Source organism: Pleurodeles waltl, chromosome 11, assembly GCF_031143425.1.
Source record: "Pleurodeles waltl isolate 20211129_DDA chromosome 11, aPleWal1.hap1.20221129, whole genome shotgun sequence".
Taxonomy (NCBI): domain Eukaryota; kingdom Metazoa; phylum Chordata; class Amphibia; order Caudata; family Salamandridae; genus Pleurodeles; species Pleurodeles waltl.
This window is the reverse complement of record NC_090450.1, coordinates 784,806,702-784,828,311: the sequence shown is the minus strand read 5'-3', so window position 1 is coordinate 784,828,311 and position 21,610 is coordinate 784,806,702. Positions and strand designations below refer to the sequence as shown.

Genomic DNA, 21,610 nt, shown 5'->3' with positions numbered 1-21,610 from the left:
GCCTCATGCTCCATAAATGCCCGGTTCTCAGTTCCCTTATTGCCCTTCGTCCCTGATCCTAGCCTCCCCTTGAGATCCACAGTCACGCGCTCCTGCCTGTGAGGACCAGACGTGGGCGCTCGGAGAGACGGCAGACCGAGAGTTCGAAAGAAACAGTGTGATCCAGAGAGCATGGGCTGGGGTCACGTTGACCGTGGATAAAAGCCACAGGCTGGGATACAGACGGGAGGGGCTGTGAGAAAAACGTGGGAGACTGGGACACAGGGGGTAGGGACCGTCGGTAATCAGTCTATAGATCCAGGCAAAGAATGAGATCCAGAGGGCCTGGACTGAGAGAACATGGACTGTGGATAATGGAGACAGTCTGGGAACAGGAGGTTGCCAGAATGTGGATGCTAATGACTGGTGATATACACAAGACGAGGGCTGATGGTAAACACAAGGTGGGTCCTGTGGATACTACAAAATCTTCTGGGATCTACTACAGACACCTCTCCCTCGCGCTCTCTCTCGGAGACTCACAGTTCTCTTTAACTCCACTTTTGCTCGGGGGTGCCACTCTCTGAGCTCATAATGTGGCAATCACAGGAACGGTAATTGTGTTGTTATTGGGTGAATGTGCCCTGCTTTACTCACGAGGCTGTCAGTCACATGGCCTTGCCCTCCTCGGGTCACTTTTTTGTCGCACAACATCATAACATGTTCGGCACCGTCTGATGACGTGAGCCTAAAGAAAGTGCTCGGAGCCGTGCTAACTATTTACCATGGGATTAACCACAATGATTGGTGGTCTTTTGGCATGAAGACTATTCCGTGTCCAGACACCCCGGAGCTACTGTGTTCTGGCCAGAGAAACAGACAGACTGGATAGAGCTCTAGGCCCATACCTAGGCCCGTACCTGCCATTAGTATCTTTGAAGTAAGTGCCATTAGCTTTCACTTCATCCATGCCTTATTAATGCAGATTATGTGACAGTATTTCGTGCATGTGGCCACAATGGTGTTTGCACATGTTTAAGCACAGATGTTTATTCAGATCTGAGTGTGACACACAGCACCTTGCTGTTAGAATTTGCATTTGCCACCAGGTCCGTGCAAGTGGCAATTGCATGCACACATTCTAAACAAATGCATAAACAATGCAAGCAAGACGGAATGAGATGGCATTTGCAAATGGTGTTACCCAGTTTTTGTACCAGTCAATATGTGAACTGCCAAAAATAGAAAAACATCTGGCGGAATGAAAATGTCACTTACCCAGTGTACATCTGTTCGTGGCATCAGTCGCTGAGATTCACATGGTATGCATGAGCTCGCCATCTGGTGTTGGGTCGGAGTGTTACAAGTTGTTTTTCTTCGAAGAAGTGTTTTCGAGTCACGGGACCGAGTGACTCCACCTTCTGTGCTCATTGCGCATGGGCGTCGACTCCATCTTCGATTGTTTTCCCCGCAGAGGGTGAGGTAGGAGTTGTACTATAGTAATAGTGCCCGCGCAATGAAAAATGTAAGTATGTACCTATTAAAGGATTAAGTAATATATATACAAATGTACAAAATTGAAGGTAACTTCTGAACTGCTACAGGCTTCCGGGGAGGTGGGTGGGTCCATGTGAATCTCAGCGACTGATGCCACGAACAGATGTACACTGGGTAAGTGACATTTTCAGTTCGATGGCATCTGTCGCTGTAGATACACATGGTATGCATAGACTAGTAAGCAGTTAGTTCCCCATAAGCGGTGGTTTAGCCTGTAGGAGTAGAAGTTGTCTGAAATAGAGTTCTTAATACAGCTTGACCTACTGTAGCTTGTTGTGCGGATAGTACATCTATACAGTAGTGTTTGGTGAATGTGTGAGGCGTAGACCAAGTGGCTGCCTTACAAATTTCTTGCATTGGGATGTTTCCTAAAAAGGCCATTGAAGCACCTTTTTTCCTTGTTGAATGTGCCCTGGGAGTAATGGGCAGTTGTCTTTTTGCTTTAAGGTAGCAGATTTGGATGCATTTAACTATCCATCTGGCTATACCTTGTTTTGATATTGGGTTACCTGCATGAGGTTTTTGGAATGCAATAAATAGCTGTTTAGTTTTTCTGATGTTCTTCGTTCTGTCAATGTAGTACATTAATGCTCTTTTGACATCTAATGTATGTAGTGCTCTTTCAGCCACAGAATCTGGCTGTGGGAAGAATACTGGTAGTTCTACCGTTTGATTTAGATGGAATGGAGAAATAACTTTTGGTAAAAATTTTGGATTAGGTCGTAGGACGACCTTATTTTTATGTATTTGTATAAAAGGTTCTTGTGTTGTGAACGCTTGAATTTCACTTACTCTTCTTAGAGATGTAATGGCGATGAGAAAGGCAACTTTCCAGGTGAGGAATTGTATTCCGCAAGAGTGCATGGGTTCGAAAGGTGGGCCCATGAGTCTTGTTAGAACCACGTTTAGGTTCCATGAAGGAACAGGTGGTGTTCTTGGTGGTATAATTCTTTTAAGCCCTTCTATGAATGCTTTGATAACTGGTATCCTATACAAGGAAGTTGAATATGTAGTTTGCAGGTATGCAGATATTGCTGCAAGGTGTATTTTAATAGAAGAGAAGGCTAGCTTTGCTTTTTGTAAATGGAGCAAGTAATTTACTATATGTTTTGGAGTTGCCTCTAGTGGTTGTATCTGATTATGATGGCAGTAGCAAACAAATCTTTTCCACTTACTTGCGTAGCAGTGTCTAGTGGATGGCCTTCTGGCCTGCTTTATGACTTCCATACACTCTTGGCTAAGTTGTAAGTGTCCGAATTCTAGGATTTCAGGAGCCAGATTGCTAGATTCAGCGATGCTGGGTCCGGGTGTCTGATCTGTTGGTTGTGTTGCGTTAACAGATCTGGTTTGTTGGGCAGTTTGATGTGTGGTACTACAGACAGATCTAGCAGTGTTGTGTACCAGGGTTGTCTTGCCCACGTTGGTGCTATTAAAATGAGTTTGAGTTTGTTTTGACTCAATTTGTTTACTAGGTAAGGAAGGAGAGGGAGAGGAGGAAAAGCGTAAGCAAATATTCCTGACCAGTTCATCCATAGGGCATTGCCTTGGGATTGCTTGTGTGGGTATCTGGACGCGAAGTTTTGGCATTTTGCGTTCTCTTTTGTTGCAAATAAGTCTATTTGTGGTGTTCCCCAGAGTGTGAAGTAGGTGTTCAGAATTTGTGGGTGGATTTCCCATTCGTGGACTTGCTGGTGATCTCGAGAGAGATTGTCTGCCAGCTGATTCTGGATCCCCGGAATAAACTGTGCTATTAGACCAATTTGATGGTGGATTGCCCACTTCCATATTTTTTGAGCTAACAAGCTTAACTGCGTTGAATGTGTTCCTCCTTGTTTGTTTAGATAATACATCGTTGTCATGTTGTCTGTTTTGACAAGGATGTATTTGTGGGTTATGATTGGTTGGAAAGCTTTTAGTGCTTGAAAAACTGCTAATAATTCTAGATGATTTATATGCAGTTTTGTTTGATGTATGTTCCATTGTCCTCTTATGTTGTGTTGATTGAGATGTGCTCCCCACCTGTAGTGCTTTCCTCTTATTTAGTTTCTAAGCACTAACATAACACACTAGAAATGCACTTGTGAGGTCAAAGAAGACTTTTATTGTTATTTTATTCTTCCCCAACCACAATGTTTATGAATGAATGACGAATTAGTAGCTTTCAAGTCCGCGTTAATCAAACAAAATATATCAGTTTGCAATATACACAGCAGGTTATATTTATAAGATATTGAATGCAAAGCAAAACAAATACTTCACCGTGTAGGAACTATTTACAGCTACATCTTTCTAAGGTCTGCAAGCTGAGACCCCTGTCAGCCGCGAGAAAGAGTGTCATCTACCCACACGGGATGCTGGCAACTGGCGCCAAGCTCCAGCACGAGGTCCGGCAGATTCGAATCTGACTCTCTGCAGCCTGTTACATTCGTTACAAAGGTGTGCCCCCTCCTCTCAGACCTGGGAAACTGAGCAAGCCTTTTGGAGACTGGCCAGGTCTCCAAGACTACTCCTGTTCCCAAGCTCAAGGGAAGAGAAACGACGCCCATGTACTCTCTCTTATCAGGTCTAGTCTACTGTGAGAGCAAAACATCTTGGTTCTCTGGTGCAAAAACACAGCTTGGAAAAATACAGAACTCCACGTTAAAGGCAATGGGCAGCTAACCTAAATATCAAATGCAATGTCATGTTAAAGGCAATAGGCAGCTAACCTAAATATCAAATGCAATGTCTAGTGTCATGTCAAAGCCAATAGGCATCTAAGCTGAATACAAAATGCAATATATAATATCATGTCAAAGCCCATAGGCAGAATATCTAATAGCATGTCAAAGTCAATAGGAATACATCATGTCAAAGTCAATAGGCATGCAATGTCAAAGCCAATAGGCGGCTAGACTGGATACAGCATGTCAAAGCCAATAGGCAGAATACAGAATGTAATGGCTAATGCAATGTCAAAGCCCATAGGCGGCTCAACTGAATACAGAAAGTAATGGCTAATGCCATGTCAAAGCCAAAAGGCACAATACAGAATGTAATGACTAATGCAATGTCAAAGCCCATAGGCGGCTAAACTGAACAAAACATACCATGTGCTACTGGTGAACATTGAGCGACTAATATGCGCAGTGGTGAAACACAAAGTCATTGGTCAAAACAACACTTTATCAAATAGCAGGACATTCCGCCCTTTGACCAATGAATTTTTGTTTCACATATCTCATATTTCAAACAAACAAAAAAAAACATCAGCACAAAAAAAACATTATGATCAAAGCAATCCCTATAAAGCAATAGAAGTGAATTAACACATTGATTTCATAACCTTTCACATCAGATACATCTACATAGAAAAGACTGGGCAATTATTTTTTTTTTTTTTTTTTCTGAATGAGTCTCTAATTCAACAGTGTTAGCAATTTGATGTGGCATGAGTTCTGCTCATGTAAAGGTGCACGGTCCACCTGAAAGGTTTTCTGGAAGGTAAGCAAAAGTCAGAGTTCCATACGAGAGGGGAAAAAAAAAAAAAAAAACACAGCAAACAAGTTGAACTTGAACTGAAGGCGCAGTTTGCGCAAAATGGATCCATGGTGCTGGCACTTTACTCAGCCAGGTTCAGGTTGGGGATTCGGTCCCTTCCCCGACCCCACACGCACACACCGGAAGGGGGACCACACAGCGCACTCAGGGACAGTGGCGAAACGTGGTAGGATCTGCAAAAGAAACAAGTATGACTGTTCTTGCAAATAACATTTTTCATTTAAACTGCACCCTTCCTCTTTCTTTCCCTGTTTTATAATCAGAAGGACGTTTTTGAGGCCCTTTGTTATATTTTCTGCAGGTTCTGGAGGGTCACTTGGGGCTTCAGCCCACACATCAGCACTGAGGTTTTTATCTGCTGCGCCACAGCTTCCTTTTTCTTGCACTGTCAGAAGGGCTGGGGCAGACTCCTTCTTTACCAAACCTCCATTCACTGCATTTTTGCCAATTTGGGCCATTCTGTCTCCAATTTGTATGAATGAATCAGATTCTTTTCTAGGTATCAGCATAATTTCGATTTTTCCTTGGTAATTTGCAGCAATCACTCTCCCTAAAACCTGATCACTTTGCCATTTCTGTCCTGGTAACTTTCCTCTCCCCAACTGCTCTGTGACTGCTTGCATGACAGATTGCTTTTGTGCATGCTGCACAGTTTTTATCAAATCTAGGGGAATGGGCATCTCTCTCATCTCTGCCCACCTGTAAGTGGCCTTTTCACATTTCTGGGGCACCCACATAGCTATCCCCACTAAGGCAGAATTCTGGGTGAACACTTCTCTCTCTGCATTTTTCTCATTAACATCTGCAAGGTAATTGAACCAGTTAGGTGCAAGCCATGTGGCTAAAACATTATCAAAGAACCAAAAATCAGCGTAAAAATGACACATCTCACGTAGCTCTTGCTTTAAAATCTGACACACATTATACAACGCTGTTCCTTCTACTGTGCCAGAAAATAACATTTCAGTCAATGAATCATTAGTAAAACAAACATGCTTTTTATCTTCAGTAGACACGAATTCAAATGGTGCACACAATTTCATTGATAATTCTTTTACCTGTGGTACTCTAGCCCTGTCTTGCAAGTACCAGATCCATTGTATGATTCTAGCTAGGGGCACTATTTTCTTTCCTTGTTCATGAGTTAAATGTACATAAGTATTTCCTTCTTGCACTGCGCAGAAACCTAAAGTCTGCATTATTTCATTTGCCAAATCACAAGCGCGCAGCTGCATATTATTTTTTACAGTGACCATGTACAAAAGTGTTAGGATTTCTCTCAAATGAGGGCTATTGTTTTTCCAAAAATCAAACAAACTAATGAAACTCGGGGTGTCTTGCTCTAAAATCCTTCGTTTTACTTGTGCATTTTGCAACGGTAACTTGTAAATCACATTCTGGTCTCTCTTGTTCCTGTTATCAGTTAAGGAATGCATTTTGGCTGCCAAAAACCCTGGCTCACATGGAAACTCAGTGCAGCTCGGAGCTGTCTTAACCCCCTCATTACTGGAATGGGACAAGGAAGATTCTTCAAAAACAGCCCTTTTATAACTTTCCGTCTTATTTTGAATTATTGTATCCTGGCTAATTTGCTCACGTAAATTCCTATTTTCATGTTCCAACTTCCTACATTTCTCCTGCATTTCTCTGTAAGCAGATAAAGGTATCCAGACCTTTCTGTCATCATTACTTCCAAAACACACGTTTTCTACATATATACAACGGGAATTATTTCTCAAAACCTTATCAGGCCTTTTAGCTACACATGCATTTTCTTCTGTAATTCCCCAAACAGAAAACAATTCACAGTTTTTCTTAGCACCATCAGGCAGTTCATCAACACATGTATTCTCAGACATGGTCTGCCGTGCTACTGTGATTCTCCAAACAGAAAACAATTTCTGTAATTCTCCAAACAACAAAAAACAATTACACTTTTAAAGTGTGCACTTAGAAATCTACTAACTCGTCAAACCCCTTCTTAATCACCTCTTAATGACCGACCCCACGACTCCAGGTACCAATTGTAGTGCTTTCCTCTTATTTAGTTTCTAAGCACTAACATAACACACTAGAAATGCACTTGTGAGGTCAAAGAAGACTTTTATTGTTATTTTATTCTTCCCCAACCACAATGTTTATGAATGAATGACGAATTAGTAGCTTTCAAGTCCGCGTTAATCAAACAAAATATATCAGTTTGCAATATACACAGCAGGTTATATTTATAAGATATTGAATGCAAAGCAAAACAAATACTTCACCGTGTAGGAACTATTTACAGCTACATCTTTCTAAGGTCTGCAAGCTGAGACCCCTGTCAGCCGCGAGAAAGAGTGTCATCTACCCACACGGGATGCTGGCAACTGGCGCCAAGCTCCAGCACGAGGTCCGGCAGATTCGAATCTGACTCTCTGCAGCCTGTTACATTCGTTACAAAGGTGTGCCCCCTCCTCTCAGACCTGGGAAACTGAGCAAGCCTTTTGGAGACTGGCCAGGTCTCCAAGACTACTCCTGTTCCCAAGCTCAAGGGAAGAGAAACGACGCCCATGTACTCTCTCTTATCAGGTCTAGTCTACTGTGAGAGCAAAACATCTTGGTTCTCTGGTGCAAAAACACAGCTTGGAAAAATACAGAACTCCACGTTAAAGGCAATGGGCAGCTAACCTAAATATCAAATGCAATGTCATGTTAAAGGCAATAGGCAGCTAACCTAAATATCAAATGCAATGTCTAGTGTCATGTCAAAGCCAATAGGCATCTAAGCTGAATACAAAATGCAATATATAATATCATGTCAAAGCCCATAGGCAGAATATCTAATAGCATGTCAAAGTCAATAGGAATACATCATGTCAAAGTCAATAGGCATGCAATGTCAAAGCCAATAGGCGGCTAGACTGGATACAGCATGTCAAAGCCAATAGGCAGAATACAGAATGTAATGGCTAATGCAATGTCAAAGCCCATAGGCGGCTCAACTGAATACAGAAAGTAATGGCTAATGCCATGTCAAAGCCAAAAGGCACAATACAGAATGTAATGACTAATGCAATGTCAAAGCCCATAGGCGGCTAAACTGAACAAAACATACCATGTGCTACTGGTGAACATTGAGCGACTAATATGCGCAGTGGTGAAACACAAAGTCATTGGTCAAAACAACACTTTATCAAATAGCAGGACACCACCCTGTCATGGAAGCATCTGTTGTTATTACGTACTGTGGCACTGGGTCTTGGAAAGGCCGCCCTATGTTTAAATTTATACTGTTCCACCATAGAAGCGATAGGTAAGTTTGGCGGTCTAGCAACACCAGATCTAGAAGGTGACCCTGTGCTTGAGACCACTGTGAGGCTAGGCACTGTTGTAAGGGCCTCATGTGCAGTCTTGCGTTTGGGACAATGGCTATGCATGAGGACATCATGCCTAGGAGCTGTAGTATTGTTCTTGCTTGTATTGTTTGGTTTGGAGACATGTGTTGAATGACCCTGTTGAAATTGTGGATCCTTTGTGGAGTTGGCGTTGCTACTCCTTTTGTCGTGTCTATTATGGCTCCTAGATATTGCTGTACTTTGCTTGGCAGAATGTTTGATTTTGCAAAGTTGACGGTGAACCCTAGATTGTAGAGGGTTTGTATGACTTGATTTGTGTGGTTTGAGCATTGTGTGAGCGAACTGGTTTTGATTAGCCAGTCGTCTAGATACGGGAACACATGTATTTGCTGCCTTCTGATGTGTGCAGCGACTACTGCTAGGCACTTTGTGAATACTCTTGGAGCGGTTGTTAAACCAAAAGGCAATACTTTGAATTGGTAATGTATTCCTTTGAATACAAACCTTAGATATTTCCTGTGTGATTGATGGATTGGTATATGGAAATATGCGTCCTTGAGGTCTAGGGTTGTCATGTAGTCGTGTTTTCTGAGCAATGGTAACACTTCTTGTAGTGTGACCATGTGAAAGTGGTCTGATTTGATGAATGTGTTTACTACCCTGAGGTCTAGAATTGGTCTCAGTGTTTCGTCCTTTTTTGGTATCAAGAAGTACAGTGAATAAACTCCTGTGTTTATTTGTGTGCTTGGTACTAATTCTATTGCATTTCTTTGCAGTAGTGCTTGAACTTCTATCTCTAGAAGTTGTGAATGGTATTTTGATAAATTTTGTGATTTTGGTGGTATGTCTGGAGGGAATTGCATGAATTCTATGCAATAACCATGTTGGATAATTGCTAGGACCCATGTATCTGTAGTTATTTTGTCCCATGCTTCGTAATATTGATGTATCCTCCCCCCCACTGGTGTTGTGTGGGAGGGGTGAGTGACGTGTGAGTCACTGCTTGTTGGTAGTGGTTTTGGGGCTTTGAAATCTTCCTCTATTCCTAGGAAATTGCCCCCCTCTATACTGGCCCCGAAAACCTCCCCTGTACTGTCCCTGGTAGGTGGGCGGTGCGGACTGTGAGGTGCTAGCTTGTGTGGCCTGACCCCGAAACCCTCCTCTAAAAGGTGTTTTGCGGAAGGTGTTATAAGATCCTCTGCTCTGCGGGGAGTAGAGTGCGCCCATGGCCTTGGCAGTGTCAGTGTCCTTCTTGAGCTTTTCTATAGCTGTGTCGACCTCCGGACCGAACAGAAGTTTCTCGTTTACTGGCATGTTAAGCACTGCCTGCTGAATTTCTGGCTTGAATCCAGACGTTCTGAGCCATGCGTGCCTACGGATGGTAACCGACGTATTAATGGTTCTTGCGGCCGTGTCTGCTGCATCCATGGAGGAGCGTATTTGATTGTTGGAAATCTTTTGACCCTCCTCAACAACCTGTTTTGCTCTTTTTTGCAGATCTTTTGGGAGATGTTCAATGAGATGCTGCATCTCATCCCAGTGGGCTCTGTCGTATCGCGCTAGCAGCGCTTGTGAATTTGCGATGCGCCACTGGTTTGCTGCTTGGACAGCAACCCTCTTCCCGGCTGCATCGAACTTCCTACTTTCTTTATCTGGGGGAGGTGCATCCCCAGAAGTGTGTGAGTTTGCCCGTTTTCTGGCAGCCCCTACCACCACAGAGTCTGGTGGCAGCTGAGAGGTGATGAAGACAGGGTCCGTAGGAGGCGCCTTATACTTTTTGTCCACCCTAGGCGTCACTGCCCTACTTTTAACTGGCTCCTTGAAAATGTCCTTTGCATGGCGTAGCATGCCTGGGAGCATCGGCAGGCTTTGGTAGGAGCTGTGGGTTGAGGAGAGGGTGTTAAATAAAAAATCATCCTCTACTTGTTCCGAGTGTAGTTCCACATTATGGAATAGAGCTGCTCTAGCCACCACTTGTGAGTAGGCTGTGCTGTCTTCCGGTGGTGATGGCCTAGTTGGGTATGTGTCTGGGCTGTTATCAGACACTGGTGCGTCGTACAAGTCCCACGCATCCTGATCTTGGTCGTCGTGGCTCATGGCGGTGTGAGCTGGCGAATGTGACGGGGTGTAAGTTGGCGAAGCCGGAGTTACAGGTGGAGGCGAGGGAGGAGGTGTTACCTTTTGTGTTGTTTGTTGCTGAGGGGTAAACTGAAGCGTTCTCTTTCGTTTGACAGGTGGAAGGGTACTGATCTTCCCAGTCCCTTGCTGAATAAAGATACGCTTTTGCGTGTGATCCACGTCAGTGGATTGCAGTTCTTGTTCAAATCTATGTTTCTTCATTTGAGAAGACATAGAATGCTCTTCGGTATAGGAGCCAGAAACAGGGTCTGATGTCGCTTTTTTCGGCTCCGAAAGCCCTGTCGATTGTTTTTTCGGCTCCGAGGTAACCTTCCTCTTCTTCTGTGCCGAAAATTCTTGGCCTCTATGATCTTCGGCGCCACTGTCTCGGCGTCGATCGGTGTCGACACCGAACTCTCGGTGTCGATGCTTCTGTTTAGCACTCTCTCGGTCCCGAGGAGGCTGCGTGCCGGTGTCTCGACCGAAGTCGGACGATCTCGACACTGAATGGGCCTTTTTCGGTGCCGATTGTTGGTCACCGAGAATTTGGGTGGAGCCATGGCCGGTTGGCAGTGGCGTCCCCTGGGCCTTCTTTCCTTTTTTAAGGTTTGATCTCGACGTCTTACTCACAGTTCTTGTAGAGTGTAGCTCGTCGGAGTCTGAATCCTGGATGGAAAAGGATTCCTCCTGTTCTTCTTCTGTCTCGAACTGTCGACGCTCTTTTGGCGTGGACGCCATCTGCAGTCTTCTCGCTCGACGGTCGCGCAGAGTTTTTCGGGACCGGAACGCCCGACAGGCCTCGCAGGATTCTTCACTGTGCTCGGGTGACAGGCACAGATTACAGACCGAGTGTAGGTCCGTATAAGGATATTTGTTGTGGCATTCGGGGCAGAATCGAAACGGGGTCCGATCCATCGGCGTTGTCCTCCACGCGGTCGGGCCGACTAGGCCCCGACGGGGTGCCGAAATCTACCCCGAAGGGCACCGAAGCGCTTCGATGTTCAACGCGTCGTCGTATGTGTCTATCTCTAACCGGATCGCAACGATACCGTCGAAAATCTTCCGTCTTCAGCTATCTTTCCGTTCCGAAACTCGGAGCGACATGAACACGTCCGAACCCGATGGCGGAAAGAAAACAATCGAAGATGGAGTCGACGCCCATGCGCAATGAGCACAGAAGGTGGAGTCACTCGGTCCCGTGACTCGAAAACACTTCTTCGAAGAAAAACAACTTGTAACACTCCGACCCAACACCAGATGGCGAGCTCATGCATACCATGTGTATCTACAGCGACAGATGCCATCGAACATATTATTTCAAAGGAAAAGTTTTACATTTTGCTCGGGATTGCAAATTACCACACCAAGGGCCAGATGTAGCAAGGGTTTTGCGACTCGCAAACGGCCAAAAACGCCGTTTGCGAGTCGCAAAAGCCTCACCGGAATGCAGAAATGCATTTTGCGAGTCGGCTCCGACTCGCAAAATGCATTTCCGACCCGCAAATAGGATGCAATTCTGTACGCGGTCGCAAATGGAGTCGCAGTTACCATCCACTTCAAGTGGATGGTAACCCACTCGCAAATTGGAAGGGGTCCCCATGGGACCCCTTCCACTTTGTGAATGGACCCAAAAATATTTTTTCAGGGCAGGGAGTGGTCCAAGGGACCACTCCCTGCCCTGAAAAAATACCGAAACTAAAGGTTTCGTTTTTTTTTTAAGTGCAGCTCGTTTTCCTTTAAGGAAAACGGGCTACACTTAAAAAAAAAAAAGCTGCTTTATTTAAAGCAGTCACGAACACGGAGGTCTGCTGACTACAGCAGGCCTCCATGTTTGTGAGTGCCTTGACTCGCTATGGGGCCGCAATTTGCGACCCACCTCATGAATATTCATGAGGTGGGTCATTGCGACCCCATAGCGAGTCGCAGTCGGTGTCTGAGACACCGTACTGCATTCCAAATTGCGAGTTGCAATTTGCGAGTCGCTGGGACTCGCAAATTGCAAGTCGCAATTTGGAAGATTGCTACATCTGGCCCCAAGTGTTAACCAGTGGTATGGGACCTAAAGAAAGCAATGAAACTGGGTTCCCATTTCCTCGGTTTGTAAAAAAGAACCCCCCTCCCCGCAATTGGGGATGGAGTGGACTTTTTAGGCCCCAGTCCTACTTCATCTGCAGAAGTATGAATAGCTTTATCCTTGCAATTATCGCACATTTGTTAAACTAACACCAGATGACCATAACATAAAAAAATTAAAGTGTGCCCACATTATTACACCACCGATACATCTGCATGCCAAGTAAAGTAATCATCTTGATGACTATATCTACCTGTCCATGCTTTTTGCCGAATAAATTCTGAGCCTCCTTTGCACAATCAGGATGCCTTTTTTCCTTTTGCAGAAATGACCTACACTTATGTATTTTTGCCATAAACAATGACAAACCCAAAAGAGTGCTGATAAAAGCATTCGGTTGGCACCTGCTTGTGGATTTGCCAGTGCTTGCTCAGCTTGAGTACGACCCCACCTTTGCCACCATCAACCCGGGACCTCATGTACCCAGACCCGAGTCCGTAAAAATGGTCACAAAGCGTGCACTGGCTTTTACCAAATTGATTCTGATTTTGTGACCACCTGTTTACTGACAGGTTGATTGGGAAAATCACAATTCGTAGTCGGCCCAGGTGCAGTTAGAGGGAGGGAAAAGGGGCGAGGCGGCGTGGACCAATTTTTTTTTAATCATTTAAAAAAAAAAAAACTTACCTTTTTGCCACGCCGCAACACCACTCCGTCCGCTCCTCCATCGCAGGTTGCAGGCACAGGCTCCCAGCCTGCCCTGCGGCCAATCCTGACACTGCTCATAGCAGCATTAGGATTGGCTAGGAGCGGCCAGCCAGGGTGCTCCCAGGCAGACTGGGAGTCTGTGTATGCTCTATCCAGCCCGGCAACTGTGTTGCTGGGCTGGAGAGAGCCTACTGCACATATGTGTTTGGTCGGCCCGGGACCATCGGCCAAACACACATGCACATGCGCGCCAGCACTCCCCCTCTGTCCCTGTCACACCCATGGTCCACCCCTTTTATAGTAGAAACATAATAAACAGAGTTTACTATGTTTCTATTATCAAAGTTTTGCAGCTGCTGCTGCTGGCAGAGGGGCAATGCTCCTCCGCCATAGTGGAGGAGCCCCCTCTGAGTGGGTTGCAATCCAACATTCCTGATTAATAAACGTGTGGTACATCGCAAATTGCGACCCACTACAATTGGCTGCAATCACAGGAATAGGGGGGCCTGCAGACGACCATGTATGTGACTGCATTTCAAAAACACATTTTTTTTTTTTTTTAAATAAAGCCAATTTTCTAATAGGAAAACGAGAAGTGTTAAAAAAACAGCTTTTAAAAACATTTTTATGAGTAAGCACGGCCCCATAGACCACTGCCTACTCTTAAAAAATATTTTAAACATTCACAAAGAAGAAGGTGAAGGTAAAACATCAGCATTTACCATTAGGGATCCGTATTTGGAAAGGATACATAAACATACCTCTTCCAAATATCGATTTGGTATGGTTTTCTAAACCCATTTTACGATGCAGAAAACCTCTTCCCTAATTGGTAGTTGAGCTTAGTACATCTTTAAAAGGGTTTTAGTGTTCGCAAACCCTCTGATTGAGGTAATAAAAGAGGTTTTGAACGCTAAAACCCTTTGTACATCTGTTCCCTGGTTCTCAAACCCGGTTTGCATCGAATGACTCTTTTACTTCAGTGCTCTCTGCTGGTTTTAGCGACTGCCCTGTTTCTTCACCTGCTTTGCTGACCCTGTGTGCCTGCAGCACATCTTTATGCAGAATGCAGGGGGAAGCAAAGGGCGGCCAATCCATGGCACCGTCGGCTGTCAGCTATGGCATGAAGCATGTCAGCTCTCTTGACAGACGAGAGCAGGGCGCCTGCGTTCAGCAACCCTCTGTAGAAAACAGACTTTTAGAATCCTTCTGTCATCTGATCCAAAAATAAATGCGTCAAAGTAGACAAGTAGCGTGATTTCATCTCCGCCATAAACTAGCTTAAATTTGCATGAAAAACAACAAAGTGGACTATTTACCGTAAAAGGCAAACAGGCTATGAGCCTTAAAAGTAAGCAAAGGAAATGAGCTCCTCTTCATAGGTTAGGAAAAGATGGCCATAGTTGGGATGTATTGGGCCCCTCACACCCCTATTTCAGTTACACCGGTTGCACTAATGACAACGACACTCCTGTGTGCTTACAGATGAAATGTCCATGACTTGCATAAGGGTGGAATTCACTGTACTGCCTGACAGCGGTAGTAACAGTGCTTGTAAGAGTACCACACCATCTAAAAATGATGTGGTACTTGCCTTGGAGGGACCCAATGGCAAATTCCGGAGATGGCAGCACAACTACAGACAGAGAATAAAATGTAAAACCCACAACACTCGTTTTCTTATGTTACATTACTGTGTATTTGTATAGTGCTGCATTTGCCAACAAATTGGCCTCTTGGTGCTTTGTGCAGACTTCTGTCTGCGACTGTGCTTCATCCAGTTGGATATGGTCACAATGTCTGTCAGGAATCCTTTTGTGTATTCCTGGCAGATGTTAAAGGAGTTATTTGGTGCCCTAAAAAGATCTTTCTGATTTAGGGCGTATAACTTTACTTTTTAAGGGTATTTGGCGAATGGGTGGTAATCGCTCCTATAATTATGTATTGTTAAATTTAAGTTGGGGAATAACTTGTGGACATGGTCCCAGATTTACTATGATTTTGCATTTGGGTTGTGTCACTTTTGTGGTGCAGCGCTGACTCAAAATCATTTTTGGCATTTACTAAGCCACACAAAGCTGCCACTTTGCATGGTTTAGTAAATACAAAGTAAAGCAAGGCAACATATAGTTCTGCCTTGTGTTACTGTGGATAAGGTAATGTTAAATGGGTGGAGCATGGATATTTCAATGCATACACCCATGTATTCTGACACAAACCCAGATATACAAAGACTTGTAAACCTGGGTTTGTGCAAAAAAGGTGGGCCTACCTGACAAAAGTGTAACAAAGAGAAATAACTTTATGTATCATATTTACTTCCTCTTTCCATGTGCACTCCATTTTGCAGCACACATAGAGCAAAATGCCTCTAAGGATTGTTTTTGTTAGGAAGGTATTCCTCTCTACACATAAACAATCCTCCCTGTAACACAGGTACCACTGCATCAAGGTGCAAGCGTGCCTGTGTTGGAGCTGGTCAGAAAATGGTGCACCAACAGAAGGAGAGAGCTGATACTCTCCCTATCTTTGTAAATATGGAGCATTTTGGGTCTTTCCCTTTCACGCAATGTAGCAAGTTCCCCTATGTGAAATATTAATAAATATTCCAGATACATAGGCAATGTCTCTGATAGGATGTGGTATTTTAAATGGATGCTGTAGTGGACTATTTGTGAGAAACACAGGTGGGCCATGGCGCCTGTATATTTCTCGTTGCTATGTAATGGGAGGTATTAATCCACACAGAAATATAGCCCAGAGCTAATGCCTGTTGGTCTATTACTGAACACAAGGCAATGGAGGTTTGTGTTATATCAAGGAATAGTTGATTCCTGGCCAAGGGGTGTTTGGCAAAATAAAACTGTAATACCGCTTTGGAGCAAAAAAGTTATTTTTAGGTGAAATATTTCAGGGAAGGCAAAAGAGTGGCCAAATCAGCTTTTTCGAATTGTATGTTCTGTTTGTGTAGGATGGCTAGGCTGCCACTTAGTGTGCACAGTATGTATGCGGAGTGGACTGAAATGGAAAAAGAAAAGGGAGTCTCCGATGTATTGATTGTTCTGTGTAAGCACTGGGTGTAGCTGTGTGTGTTACATGATAGCAATTGTCAGGTGGAGAAGGTTTTGAACTTCTAGTCAGAAAGAATATTTGCTGTCGGGGAGTGTTAAGGTTGCAAAGAGTCAGTGGAGGGGCTGAAGACATCCTTGGAAGCCTGCTGAGAACTCTGCCAAATGCTAGGTTTGCCAAACACCTAGGTTGTCTAGTCTTGATTCCACATCATGCCTCTTTCTTCCATCACATTTCATTTCCTGTTTCGCTTACTCAGGCACTTTTTCATTCCTGCTTTTTTCCTTTGTCACGTTTTTCCTATCTTTCTCTTCCTTTTTTTTCCCCCTTTTCTGCCTTTCTTTCTCTTGCTCTGGCTAAAGGTCTGATGATGAAAAATAGCCCCAGCCCCAAGAAATGAGTAACAGTGGCCACCACCTGCAAACACTGGCACAAAATAAGTACTATATGTTGCACAGTCAGCTGTTACCTACCACCACAAGGCTAGTTCTTGTGAATACTTCAGTCTGGCCTGTAGGGCTGATATCAGCAGAAACTAGTGCCCATAATTATATCTAAGCAGAAGGGTGTGCATTTCTGCAGTAAACACATTGCACTAACAGTTTGGCTTCTGTGGTTAAGTGGAAACGCTATTGGTTGGACGTGTGTCAGAATATTTAGTTAATTTGTTGGCCGCAAAACAATTGTAAGCATCTCCAAACACATTTCACAGACATATCTTCTGCTGGAGTTAATCATTCAAGTCAGAGTTAAATAGAGACATTTGTTCAGAGAACTTCGCTGTGTCTCTGAATTATGTCAAGTCAGGTGGTGAGGATGTCTTCAGTTTATTTCGCAGAGATTGCTCTCCTTCAGTTGATTATAAACCTCTTCCAAAGGCACTTATAAACATAGCTATTAGTTCAAGGTTTGTTGGCGGGCGGTTTAAGTACGTACATTTCTAGCTTCTCTCTCCTTGTTTCCTAGTACCTACTGTCCTCGAAAAAGTTCTGCATTAAACTACTATATTTGTTGTGTGAAAACAGAAACAGTGGAGCAAGAATTGGGACAATTAAAACAGGAACAAGTGATGTGTGTTTATATGTAATTACACTATTAAACATATTGTTTATTTGGCTAGTTCTCAAAATATTACTGTCTGAAATTCATTTAGTTTTTTTTACAATGTAATTAATATTGTAAGTCCTTGTTTTGTAATGGAACAAGCAGGACTATAAACCACCGACATCAAAGGAAAGACTTGAGAGTGCTTTATGTAAAGAAAGAACTATCCCTGTTACGCCGCCACCCAGGCAGATGCGAACTCGCAGCAGTCCTGGGGCAGCGCATCAGTGAAAGGCAGAGCGGTTCTTGGGAGCAGCAGCTCCGTGCTCCACTTTGCAGATGGCACCCAGCCCGAAATTCAGATGGTGCACAGAAGGCCCCCGCTCACAGGTGCAGTGAGTGACTGTGCCTAACTGCAGGGGGATGCCGGCGGGGGCCAGAGGACCTCATGTTCCCCGTTGCAGGGCCCAGCCTCGTCTCTAGCCCGTCATTGGACAGGAAGACATCCTTCAAGGGGGTTGTTTTAATTTTTTATTGAAGGCAGTCTGATCTGCTTGGGCCCTACAGCACCCAACACGCAGCTCCTCCTGCCTCCATGCGACTTGCAATTGAATCAGGCCTGAGAGGTCAGGTTTGCTTTGCGGGATCTCAGGGTTCAATTCAAGGGGTTTGTTTTAATTTTTTATTGAAGACAGTCTGATCTGCTTGGGCCCTACAGCACCCAACACGCAGCTCCTCCCGCCTCCATGCGACTTGCAATTGAATCAGGCCTGAGAGGTCAGGTTTGCTTTGCGGGATCTCAGGGTTCAATTCAAGGGGTTTGTTTTAATTTTTTATTGAAGACAGTCTGATCTGCTTGGGCCCTACAGCACCCAACACGCAGCTCCTCCCGCCTCCATGCGACTTGCAATTGAATCAGGCCTGAGAGGTCAGGTTTGCTTTGCGGGATCTCAGGGTTCAATTCAAGGGGTTTGTTTTAATTTTTTATTGAAGACAGTCTGATCTGCTTGGGCCCTACAGCACCCAACACGCAGCTCCTCCCGCCTCCATGCGACTTGCAATTGAATCAGGCCTGAGAGGTCAGGTTTGCTTTGCGGGATCTCAGGGTTCAATTCAAGGGGTTTGTTTAAATTTTTTATTGAAGACAGTCTGATCTGCTTGGGCCCTACAGCACCCAACACGCAGCTCCTCCCGCCTCCATGCGACTTGCAATTGAATCAGGCCTGAGAGATCAGGTTTGCTTTGCGGGATCTCAGGGTTCAATTGAGTGACATTCGCCATTTTAACAACATTGCTTGTCTTTAAATGGATATTAACATATTGGAGCAATTAGGCTTCTGACATGGCATTTGTTATGTACCTCGTGGTTAATGTTAATTCTGCCATAACATGTTGCTTAACACACTAGAACATAGCATTTGCTGCTGTGGCAGTGGTGCTTTACCTATGCCTACACTGTGCTTTTGAAGGTAGTAGTGTTTTACGTACTGGCTTAATGTAGAAATAGCCATGGTAATGTGCAGGCTTCACTCAGAACACTGTGGACACTGGCATCATGGCAGTACCTGTAACCTAATGAGCATGTTTACAATGAGCCTGTGCGACATATGGAGCAATCGCCAGCCCAGGCCCCAGGTCCATAGACCTGGCACTCAGGCCGCTGTGATGCGCGGAGCTATCTTGTGGCATAAAGTGCAGCACTGACCTTTGAGCATCAGTGATCAGCTACGACTAGCCTACATTTTGAGGAGTGCTCAGAAATACGTGAGCAGCATGCATGGTAGGTTGATACCCACAGAATCATATACGCATCACAATGGTTTGATGCACTGTTAAATGGCACAGGAACAGAGAGGGGATTGATGTCTTGATGGAATTTCAAACTGGCATTATTTGTCTCTGCATTTGACATTTATAGACATTTATTCAGTAGGGCACACAGTATCAGAAAGACACAGAATCTCCTGTGACACAGGTTCTTGCCTGGTGTTCATCCAATTTTTATCTGGCACATCATTTCTTTCATTCTGCTACAATATGACTGCTGGATATCCTGGTAGGCCGTGGAGTATTGCAGTGGATTTTAATTATTGTGATAGATCTGCTGCGTTATGGCCTATTTTTCTACCCTTTTCTTTCTGGAGTTACGTGTGGTACATTGTGGGAATGGTTTTTGCTAGCACTGTTTGTTGTTTCCAGTCCGGCCGAGCAGCGACTCAGTAACTCCGCGTGGTACCTTCAGATACACATACTGAACTGGAAGAGCTGCAGGAGGATTATCTGTACAGCCTAGTAAGGCCAGACGCACCTGGGCGCGTGCAGACCTCGCACCTGGGCCTAGGACTGGCAAAGTTCTCCTGGAGAGCTCCAAAGAGGCTTCTATCTACTCACCTTAAGAACTTGCTTATCAGTGCTTAATTTGTGCTTGTTGTTTCCGGTGCTGACGTCCGGCACTTATTTGTTAGGGCCGGGGCTTATTCTTATGCCTCAAGCATTTGCTGCGAGCAAAAGATACATATGGGAAAGACGAAGAAAGAAAAACTAAAAAGTGTCATAAAGGGAGAAAGTAGAAAGTTGCAGGATGAGCTGAAGGGGCAGCGGTGGCCGTAAATGGATTGAAGAGGCCCGAGATGGCTTCAGGATTACGCAGCCTCAGTATTCAGTGCTGGCAAATTTAATTACAGCAGCTTCGAGTTTAAGAGAAGGGCTTTGAGCACCGGCACCTCTTTATTTACAACTTAAGCACTGTTGCTGATGGTCCTAGCAGGGACATGTACCTCAAATATCGAGGTACTTTGAGCCTCAAGGCGAGATACATTTCTAGCACTCTTGGGCCCATATTTATACTTTTTGACGCAAAACTGCGCTAACGCAGTTTTGCGCCAAAAAAATTAGCGCCGGCTAACGCCATTCTGAAGCACCATGCGGGCGCCGTTTTTATTGAATGGCGTTAGCCGGCGTTAGCCGACCGGCGCTGCCAGGTGTGCGTGAAAAAAACCAACGTACACCAGGCAGCGCCGGCATAGGGAAAAATGGCGTTTGGGCGTCCCAAAATGGGGCGAGTCAGGCTGAGGCAAAAAAATCGTCTTAACCCGATTTGCGCCATTTTTTTTGGGCGCCCAGACGCAATTAACATGACTCCTGTCTTAGCAAAGACAGGAGTCATGCCCCCTTGCCCAATGGCCATGCCCAGGTGACTTCTGTCCCCTGGGCATGGTAATTGGGCATAGTGGCATGTAGGGGGGCACAAATCAGGCCCCCCTATGCCACAAAAAAAAAATATATATATACTTACCACAACTTACCTTTTCTTCCCTGGGATGGGTCCCTCCATCCTTGGGTGTCCTCCTGGGGTGGGCAAGGGTGGCAGGGGGTGTCCCTGGGGGCGGGGGAGGGCACCTCTGGGCTCATTCTGAGCCCACAGGTCCCTTAACGCCTGCCCTGACCCAGGCGTTAAAAAGAGGCGCAAATGCAGGGTTTTTTGCCCCGCCCACTCCCGGGCGTGATTTTTGCCCGGGAGTATAAATACCACGCACATGCCTGGGAGTCATTTTTTAAGACGGGAACGCCTACCTTGCATCTCATTAACGCAAGGAAGGTGTTCACGCAAAAAAATGACGCTAACTCCATGAACTTTGGCGCTAGACGCGTCTAACGCCAAAGTATAAATATGGAGTTAGTTTTGCGTCGAATTTGCGTCGAAAAAAACGACGCAAATTCGGCGCAAACGGAGTATAAATATGCCCCTTGGTTTCCTTTTTGGCAGCTATCTGGTCAGTGAGGCCCTCAGCAAGAGGAGCCAGAGGCGATGTCTAGGTAACCAGTGCTCAGAAACGGGCTGCATACCAGGACTGGTGGTGCGGCTGTTTGGGGTGAAGAAATGTACTCCTCCTCTTGGGCTGATAGACATCACTACTCCCAGTGCAGGACGCAGCCCTTCTCATAATGTCTTACCTATGCTCCTTTTCTTATGGACACATGGTAAATGCTGTGGCAACACCGGGCATAAACTAGAAGGCTGTATTAGATTTACTTCGTCATGTTATCATCGGCACTCTATTAAGGGTACATCAGCCGGTCCATTAAGTGACGATATTGCACGACACTGAACCCTTCCCTCCATCCCCTTATCGCTTCTCCTCCTCGCAGCTGTTCGCTTCTCTCGCTAACGAGACGTGCACCAGAT

At 44.9% G+C, this 21,610-nt stretch overlaps 1 protein-coding gene and 1 long non-coding RNA gene across 2 annotated transcripts in view; both read right to left on the bottom strand.

Moving 5' to 3' along the window:
• The window catches only part of TESC (tescalcin), a 240,177-nt gene that overhangs the window by 123,036 nt on the left and 95,531 nt on the right, over positions 1–21,610 (bottom strand). The gene's annotated exons all lie outside the window — the stretch shown is intronic.
• LOC138266111 (uncharacterized) lies at positions 4,299–8,313 on the bottom strand. Its single transcript, XR_011199463.1, has 2 exons — positions 7,341–8,313; positions 4,299–5,249 (listed from the first exon to the last, which is right to left on the bottom strand). It is a non-coding gene; the product is annotated as an uncharacterized lncRNA (long non-coding RNA).